Below are 10,411 nucleotides of genomic sequence, written 5' to 3'. Positions count from 1 at the left end.
GGATCTGTCCAGAAAACAGACATGGGTCTGCAAACTTTGAGGTTGTCTAGTGACTTCCAAAGAGTGGTGACAAATTAAGGTTGCCATCCACCAGACATCAAAGGACACAGAAGACAGCGTGAGTAAGAAAAGAGCATGAGGATCTCTGTGCCTTTCCATGGTTTCCAGTCTTTTAGTCTCTGGCTCAGGAAAATGAGTGTAGTTATAGGAAAATGATAATTTAAGCAGAGACATTAGGATGTAAGATTGGGGGCACTGTGAAGGAAATAACTAAAGAGGTAAAGCCAGGTCATTTGATGGAAATCTTCAAATTCCATCTTGAGGGGCACCTGGGTGGCTCAGTCAGTTAAGCATCTATCTGCCTTTGTCTCAGGTCATGCATCAGGCTCGCTGCTCAGCTGGGAGCCTGCTTCTCCCTCTGCCTGATGTTCCAACCCTGCTGGTGCTCACTCTCGCTGGCTCTCTGTGACAAATAAATAAATAAAATCTTCAAAAAAAAAAAAATAGAATTCCATCTTGAAGATTTTAGACTTGTAAATTTTATTTGAACAAATTAGGCTTATTATATATGTGCATAATATTGATAAATAGCAAAGCTGAGATTATTACAATCATGATAGAATTTTGAATAGCAACTCCAGAAATATATTATAGAGCTATGGAAAGGAGAAAAATCACATAGTTCTTAGCTGCTGAAGTGAGTGAATGTTTTACAGCAAGTTACCTTTCTAACTGAAAATCTTGTTGAAGATAAAGGGAGAAAAATTAAAGGATATAAATAAAGTTCATCTTTAAATCCATCCTTGTTGCAGTGACATCTCTGTGTTTTCTAGAAATGTAGGGAGTTTATTACATATAGGAGAAAAGACTAGCTTAAAATTTTCCTAGTTACTCTGCCTCTAAGTCATCCTTGTGGTGAATGTCTTTAGAGGACAGATCATTTTGCCATCCCACAAGGACTCACTTTATTCCAAATACAGCAAAGGTTCTATGGTAAAATAAATGATGACATTGTAACGTAGTATAAAAATTAGAAATTAGGCAAAAGACTTGACCCATTGAGTCTAACTTGGTGTACTACTAGAATATTTTAAAAATCTTAAAAAACCAATGCCATCTCATAAGAATTTTACATTTCTTCCAAGGTTTACACTGAGTTCCGCAATAAATAGAACTATGAAGTAGGTATTCAGTCATTTTTTGTGAAGGAAGAGAACTAGTCCTCAGTATTGGGCATCTAGACTAGTTCTGTCCGATAGAACCTTCGGTGATGACGGAAATGTTCATTCTGAACTGCCCAATGTGGTATCCATTGGCCACCTGCAGCTACGATGCACATGAAATATGGCTAGAGTAACCAAGGAACTGAGTTTTTTCTATTTTATTTCATTTAATTAAATGAAGTCACATGTTGCTAGAGGCTAGTAAGCATAGACCCAGACAATTAGTATCCAATTCAACTTTGACTATACGTAGTCAGAAATGAACAAAAATCAAATAGAAAATATAAACAGCGGTTGGTAGATGTTGAGTTCTAGGTATTATAAAGATATTTTCATATCTTCTCAGGACTTCTTACACACTGACCTAAATGACCACTCATCAAATTTTATAGGGACGATCCCCATCAGTAGTCAAAACTGCATCTGTGACATCCATAGAGTCAATCACACTAACAATCCTTTCTTCCAACACATTCCTTGCAAAAGTTGTGAAGAACCCAATGAAGACTCCTCAGGCCACGTGTTTCACTGTGGTAACTGCCACGTGCCACAGTGGGAGGGTGATGACCCGAAAACCAAGTCCTGTGACGGAGCGCGGCCCTGCACCTACACGGAGGGCTCTCAGGCCAGGATTCAAACTCATGCAGTCATGAGCACTCAGATGTTCACGGCTCCCATTCCCATTACATGCTGTTCTCCTCATTTCTAAAACATTTTCTTAAACATTTCTAAAACAACTCTCTATTCCCCTGGAAATAATTTCTTTGCAGGAGCCAAATTTCTAACTTTTCTACATAGTTAACACATTACTCCATTTCAAAGTACTTTGAGGGAGTGAGAAGTTAAAGGCGAGAAATGGAGAGCAAAGTAGAAAATCCAAATTAAACAATCTGTTGAAGCCCAGTGGGTTTATATATCTTTCTTTCAAAGCTTCTGGGAACTGTTTCCTTTGAATACAAAGCTCTTTAAACAACCACAGAACTAGCCCTGCCATTATCACAAAATCTGGGCAGAAATAACTCTCTGAACAAATTTGTGTACAAATTACTGCAATAAATAGATTAAATATCAATTTAAAGATTATGGTTTTACATCAATTTTAATTACTTCTTGTTATCTTCATGAATCACATGACCTTTAAGATCAGAAGGTAAAAATTTGCACTTAGGCATATTATTCTACTTGGGGAAAAAAAGGGGAAGCCCTCGTATTTAGTTTTTGGGTTTAATAAATAGGCACATCTCAAGCACCGCCTAATATTATCAGAGGTCCGCAGGAAAATAATGATAAGGAAGAAAATACTGCAAGTGACTTTTACGTAAGACTTAGTTTCAAACCAGATATTCGCCCCTTTAATTCAGCCCGTGTTCTCGATTCTTTTATGCAAATAGTTTTCATTTGACTTCCTACAGCAAATCCAGATTTTGAAAATAATCAGATAGAGCAGTGTGCAATTTTAGGTCCCTACAACAAGTACAGAAACGTTGTTTTATGCTTGAGGGAACTGTGCACCGAGCAGCTGCTGCCATGGTGAATCCCATGAAGCCTGTCAAAGCACGCATGCATGAAACCAGAGACTGGAGAGAAAGACAGACTCACAGCCCTAGGAACAGGGATCTGGGAAACCACAACATCCACTCTAGACATTATTCTGATTAATAATTAAGTTCATGCGGTACATTTTAGGTCCACCTATTGAACCCAAATCCCAAAAGAAGAATGCCGTTGAGAGTTGATATCATTATGTCACTGTACATTTCACGCAGCTTAAGAGGGTAATTGAAGAGCACCTCATGCCACATTTGCACCACATTGTGTGACACAATGGAAATAACACGGAAAAGCCAACTTACGCAAAACAGTCTGCAACGTGATGGGTTCATGTTATCTATGAACTTAGTCTCAAAGCAGTAAAATATTTCTCCTTGCCTGTTATTCAGAGAACAAAAATACTTATGTTTAGTAATGCCCCCAAACACCCGGAGTTTGACCTTTAAGTAAAAGGCAAAACAGTGGACAGAACAGTCTATCTATAATAGAGTTGGAAAAGCCCTGAAACCCCCCCAAATTGGCAAAAATTCTGGATTCCCAATCACATCTGCCCCCAAGGGTATTAAATAAGATATTTGGGGCATATATTAACTATGCAGGCCTTCTAGTGAGTGATTCCTGGAACTAGATGTGAAGGAAGGAAAGGAACTATCCCAAGTCATCTGAGTGAGTAATCTGCCCCTAAAAATGGCTTCTGAAAGTGAGAGTCGCACTTTTATTCCAGAGGGCAATCATTATATTTTTGAGATTATATCTCACATGTCCAGAAATTATGCATTTGGAAGGTACACATTAGAACCTATAACTGGAAATGATCTTAAATGGAAAATGAAGCCCTACTCATAATGCAGTGGGATGAACCACTGTTAGATTTAGCAACGTCCATAGATGCACGTCATTCCTACTTGCTGCGTATTTGCCATGGATACACGAATTCATCCTTAAATAATAAGCCAGGATATTGATTATTAGAATAATCATCCTTGAATTCAACCAACCATGAATTGAACACAACTGAGTGGCAACAGCTCTTTAGAGACCCTGATATTTAAGGGGAAGAGCTTGATTTAATAAATAGTTTCATGACAGTGCTGGAAAAACTCCACAAATTATATTTTACAAGTACACAGAGTAACAAATACTAAAACTACCATAAATCACTAAGTACACAGAACATGTACAGATACTAAAACTGCTGTAAACCGCTGCATTATAAGTCTAGGTACCCCGAACCTTTACACAAAGACACTGATTTTGTAATGAATACTGGTTTGTGACACAATTTGGGAGGGGAATTGAAGGAAGTGTATTATTGTGGGAGATGCCCCACTTCCTTCCCAGTGAGGCTGAGCCGGGGATTCAGTGATGGCCAAGTAAGGTGGTAGTAGAAGTAAAGCAGGCTACCTCCCTGTCTGGTGATTAAAGCCTTCCTAAACAGGGGTGCCTGGGTGGCTCAGTTGGTTAAGCATCCAACTCTCCATTTTGGTCCAGCTCATGATCTCAGGGCCGTGAGATCAAGCCCTGCACTGGGCTCTGCGCTGGGCGTGGAGCCTGCTTCAGATCCTCTCTCTCCCTCTCTGCCCCCACCCCCACACCACAGACAAGTGCACACTATCAAAAAAACAAAAGCAAAATAAAACACACAACTTCCCGAACAGTATTACAACTTATCCAACTAGGGTGGCCCCGGAGGCTATGTGTTCCAGGTGACCTGGTGGCCAGACAGAGAAGGGCCCACCAAACTTTATCCAACTTTGCAGGAGTGAGAAATAAATCTTTGTTTTATGAAGGTATTAGGGTTTGGACTTTTTTTTTAATGTTGCATAAGCAAGCCTATTCCACATAGATCAGAAAATTTCTCAAAATGCCTTAGAATGCTCTCAACACCCCTCTCAAACCTCTTCTCCAACAGTGATACTTTGGCCTCAGTTATGAGCAATTCCCATACTTCCAGCCTTTTTTTACCCATAATGGTTCTCCTCTTAATTCCTTAGGTACTAAGTAGTTGCACAAAGAAGCTAGCTTGGCCTTTGAGAATTGGACACCTTTCAAACAAATGGCCAGGTTGAAAGAGCAGTTCTTGTTAGTTGAAAAAAAAAAAAAATGCTTTCTGATTGAACTTTGAAGAGAGTTAGCCAAGAAAATTTCCAGTTGCTCAAATGGCAACTGAAGTCATAGCTGCTCAGTGGATGTGCATCACAGTGCCCACCTGAAGCATTTTATTCATACTTTACTGAGGACATAAAAGTCAAAGACAAGCATTTCTATGCTGTTCATGAAAACTGTTTGCTCATTTTTATCAAAAAGCTGATGCTATCCAGGAACCATGCAACAAGTTCAAATTAGCTGCTTTTTTTTTTAATTTTTTTTATTTCTACCATCAGTAAGCCAGTAGACCTCCACCATGTAGAATTCATAGTGCATATGGGCCAGTGATATTGCCATGTTAACCATTTTCAAAGGCATTTCTAAAGATCTTATTTATTTGAGAGAGAGAGTGAGCCCAAGCCAGGGCAGAGGGAGAGGGAGAAGCAGACTCCCCGCTGAGCAGAGAGCAGAGAGCCCAATGCAGAGCTCCATCCCAGAACCCTGAGGTCATGCATGACCTGAGCCCAAGCTTCACTGACTGAGCCACCCAAGTGTCCCTCAAAGGTATTTCTAAAAGTATTATTTTAAAACTATTGCAATTATTAGCAGCAAGTTCTTAAGAATGATAGAGTTTTCTTTTTCCAGCTACCACCAAATGCTGGAAAGGAATCAAGTGCTACTTAAATACCTACTAGAGTAGCCCAAGGGTAGCTTAAATAAGCTTCTTTGCTGGTTGAAGGATCACTTTGGCTAAAGGATGTGGTATGTTATACATGCCAAATAGTTTTGTTGTATAGAATAATGGGTTTTGTTTCTTTTATCCCCTGTAGTTCACCATCAGAAACATGGAGGATAGGATAAGTTCAGAGTTGCTCATTTTTACTCTGCTTCTCGTCTGCTTAATATTACCTGACTCAACTAATTCCTGGGAAAGGCTCTGAGATGATAAAAAGATGTATATTAATAGAGTAGCATATCTGTATTCAGAATTTCCTGTGTAAATTTAGAAGTCACCTACTCTGTTACTTCAGAGATAAAATGGTTATTTTCAAATCTAAAATTTTCTAACTCCAGATCATTGAGTTACTATTTTCTACTTTTGTTAGAAGTAAAAAAGGAGTATATTCACCAACATGAAACAATTAAGGTTAACTTTACTGGAAAATGTTTTTGTGAATTAAGAAGTAGACTGCAAAAGAATCTCTGAAATCTCATTTCTTGGATTATTTTTAAAGAAGCAGTAACTCCTATCTCTAGAATTGCTTAGGTGTGATCTTCTAAAGCAGATTATTCAAGGTAATTTTCCATTCTGATTCTGTAATCCTAAGAAGCAATTTGTTGGTTTTTTTTTTTTCCTTTTTATGAACTTTGTAGTACTGAACTCTAAAATCAATGGAGTCTCATTAGTACTAAACTGGAGGCTTTGGGTTTACGTTCCGTTTTTTAACACCGATTGCCCTGTAACATGACTGGAACATTCCCCTCCCCTTTGGTCCTCATTATCTCTAACTTTAAAGTAAAAACGGCTGACCAAGATGACCTTAACTTTCCCCCTAGCCTGACTAATTCCTGACTCTAATCACCTTGACCTCCCTCCTACCCATGCTCTTAGAGGACAGGTGACCTAATCAGAGACCCTCTCTTCCCTCTTCTCAGAGCATTTACTACAGAAAACTTACAACTGTAAATTCTTTCTTCATCCCTTTGAGATAAAATATTTTAAAAAGCTTCTTGCAAGTTTATAACCCAGAAATGTTCTCAAGAACTAGGAGCCATCTCTCTGAAACTGAGTTATCAAGGAAGAGAGCGTCCCTATTTCTCAGTCTCTGTGGAAAAGTAGGAGCCTAACCTTATGGATGACTTGTTCCAAGTTGTGAGACTACCTCCTGTCAGAAAGATATAAAAAAGTTTACTTTTCCTTTGAGTAGAGCCAATTAGCAAATATCAAAATCCTCCCACCATTTGTTCCAGAATTCAGACTATATTCTGGTCCCTCTCCCTTACTGTAAGAGTCTTCAAGTAATCCTTGCCTGTTTAACAATGTCTAGTGCAATTTTTGCTTTAACAGGTATTACTAGATACGGTCTTCAAGTCCTTTTTGCCTATTTTGAAATTCTATATTTCTATGAAAAGCACCATTGAGTTTGAGTTGAATTCCAAAAGAGTAGTAGCCATTTTACACAATATAAAACAGAAGACGTGGTGAGGCCTCAAATTCAGCAAACTTGCACAAGGTTAACTACCTATCTATAGTCACTAACACTCGCCGCAGTGAAGATCCCCCCACGTTGATCTAGTATCCTTCGGAATCCAGTCCTAATATTGTGTGATGCTACAAAATCCCTTCAAGATGGACGCCAAAGTTTTACTGTCATTATTGTCACTATTGTATTTTTTCTTCTATTATACTAATTTTAGAATCATTAATAGAGCTCTAATTCACAATGAGCAATTTAAATGTACATAAAATATAGCTCACAGCCTAAGAATATAGTGAGGTAGCCAACTGCCTGCTTGCCCATATTCATAAGAGAATTATTTATCTTTAGTTAAGAAACAGTTGACCGCTGTATCATTCACTATATTTCTTTCCTTCGAAATTCGCTGCTACGACTTTATCAATCCTTTGTTTCAATTTCTAATACCACTACCATCATATGTTGTAAATATTTACTGAATGAATATATGACTGAATGAATGGGAAATTTTGTGATCATTTTCTATTGTAACATATCTTTCTAGAGTGACATATGCTAGTATAAATATCCGATATTCTCAGCTACCTTGCATTTTTCTTAGATTGTTACAGAGATGGAAGTTCATTTTTTAAATATTGCTATGATCTAAAGTTTTGATGGTATACCTTTCTTAATAAGTTTCACAGTCATCATATAGTTTTTTACATGAAAATACTCAAATCTAGAATATTAAGCCTGTAATCCTTACAAATAAACAAACAAATGAATGGGTGACGGGCACTGAGGGGGGCACTTGACGGGATGAGCACTGGGTGTTATTCTGTATGTTGGTAAATTGAACACCAATAAAAAATAAATTTATTAAAAATAAACAAACAAAATGAAATCCTGCATGAAAATATCCAATAGCAAATGTCTCCCATCATTAATCACTTCATAGTTTCAATATTATTTAACAACATGTCTTACCTCACAAGGAGTGTTATCCCCGGGCAAGAAATCACTTTTGTGATTCACAACAAGGAACCCTGCAGTTTTGTTCAGTGGCTAGCCAGAGATTTGAGACTGCACTGCATAACTTTGTGACAGTGTAATATACGATCCACAGTGGAAAACACAATACAGAAAGATTTCAGGAAACTTAATTGACTAGAACTGCAGGTGACCTACTAGTGTTTATTACAGCCCCCCAAGAGCCGTAGTTTTTGGCTGCCTGCATATGCACAATGCAGTACTGTGACTGTGTAAGGTGTACGTGGGATGCCAAATGATCTGAAGCCCTGCTTGAAGAGTACCTAGGCAAAGATCAAGATCCTCCCAAGCCTGTCTTGCCTCCCTCAACTGCCAGGAACAGTTAATATTGCAACCAAGGCAAGAATGATATGAGGGAATGTGGGGTGGGGAATAGAAGGCACTCAGTGTTCTCTAACTTGTCCATACCTTCTGCTTTTCTCCAGCAGCAGAGAAAGAATGGAGCGGGCCTTGTGTTGGCTAGCAGGAAAGGGATCCTTATGCAATTGAAAGAGCTCCAAAGCAACGTAATCAAGACATTTTAAATATTTAAATTACATCAAAATGGCAACTGCTTTTTTTCCCCCCAAGTTTGTTTATCCTAAATCATAATCTGAAAGCAAAATATGGAATAAAAGTATGATCCCAGCCATGAGTAGCAATGGGAATTCAAGAAAATAAATATGCACGATGAATAGTGGGAAAGGTGTAGTGAGTTATACTGTCATCTGTGAGCTTCCGTTACTGGGGTATTTCACTGCTTTCACGGTAAATGATTCAGTGATTACAAAATTAAAACCTGTGAATCTGTGACCTCACAAACTGAGATGGTTTCCTATTACTATGAATTATCACAGGAAGAACTATTCCTCGATCGTTTGGAATCGCAAAGCAATCCCCAGTTTGTCTATTGCTATAAGACATTTAGGAAGTTTTCGGGTACAATTAAGTATGAACCGCTTCATAAACTTTACTGCATGCATGATCATATCTTTTTTTATTCCATCAGATTAAGCTGAAAGCAGCTTGATTCTTCGTATGCCAGATGAGCAGAAATTTTCGCGTTGTCTATTGAAATATTTTAACTCTATAAATTACCTTAATATCTGGAGTAGTTCACTCTATCCAAGGATGAGCAGCTTGTGGAGGGGGTTCCCTAGGACTTCAACCCTCTGTCGGCTTCCCCAACAAATGCTGCTGTTTCTTGTGGCCACGGGGCCGTAGCGCTGCAAAACCCAGGGGTGTCTCTGTCACCATCCTAGACCCTCGCACATAACATAATCCCTAAGGTACTTCGCCGGAGTCTCTGTATTTCCCACATATTCCTGGTACTCAGGGGGGTACTGAAAAGGTGACTGGAGATAGCATGCTCTAAAATCTACACGTAATTGCCACTACCTAATGTGATGGAACAATCTCCATTTTTCACCCTGACCTTGTGCCATAATTTAAACTAAGACTACATTAACCATTAGGAATCGCATGGTGATGCCTCCAGGTGAAATGGAAAGTGTGATTCAGGAAGACCCTGGGCAAACAAAGCTGTTTCACTCATCTATTTTATGTACTAAGCTTTTGAATATTATTTTTAAATATGGGGTCATACTTTTTTTTTTAAAGAATAGTTTGAGGATACCTGGGTGACTCAACGATTGAGCATCTGCCTTTGGCTCAGGCCATGACCCCGGGGTCCTAGGATTGAGTCCCACAACAGGTTCCCTGCATGAAGCCTGCTTCTCCCTCTCTCTGTGTCCCTGCCTCTCTCTGTATCTCTCATGAATAAATAAATAAAATCTTAAAAAAAAAATAGTCTGAAACATGTTCTGGTATATAGAGTGAAAAACGTTGAATGAATTATATTTATACCAGCACTATTGACAATTTTTCTATAAACTGCACTTTCATTATCCAAGTGTCATTACAGTATTTACATGATTGCAATCCTAAATAAAGTATCAGTGGTTCTAGAAAAATTTTAATTAAGTTTATACCAACAAAGAGAATTCCATAGTTATAACATAAGTTTGTTTGCTTTTTTTTTTTTTTAAGATTTTATTTATTTATTTGGCAGAGAGAAAGAGAGCACAAGCAAGAGGAAATGGCAGAGGGAGAAGGTGAAGAAGCAGGATCCCTGCTGAGCAGGGAGCCTGAGGCAGTGTTCAATTCCAGGACCCTGGGGACATGACCTGAGCTGACGTCAGATGGTTAATCAACTGAGCCACCCAGGGGCTCCACAGGATAGTTTTTTATCTAAGTTTTAAATAAGGCAAGGACATACTACTGTAATTATTTTAAAAAGAAATATGTGAATTGATCTGGTTACCTACAAATGCTAGGATA

Source organism: Canis aureus, chromosome 34, assembly GCF_053574225.1.
Source record: "Canis aureus isolate CA01 chromosome 34, VMU_Caureus_v.1.0, whole genome shotgun sequence".
Classification (NCBI taxonomy): Eukaryota; Metazoa; Chordata; class Mammalia; order Carnivora; family Canidae; genus Canis; species Canis aureus.
Note: the sequence above shows the minus strand (reverse complement) of the source record.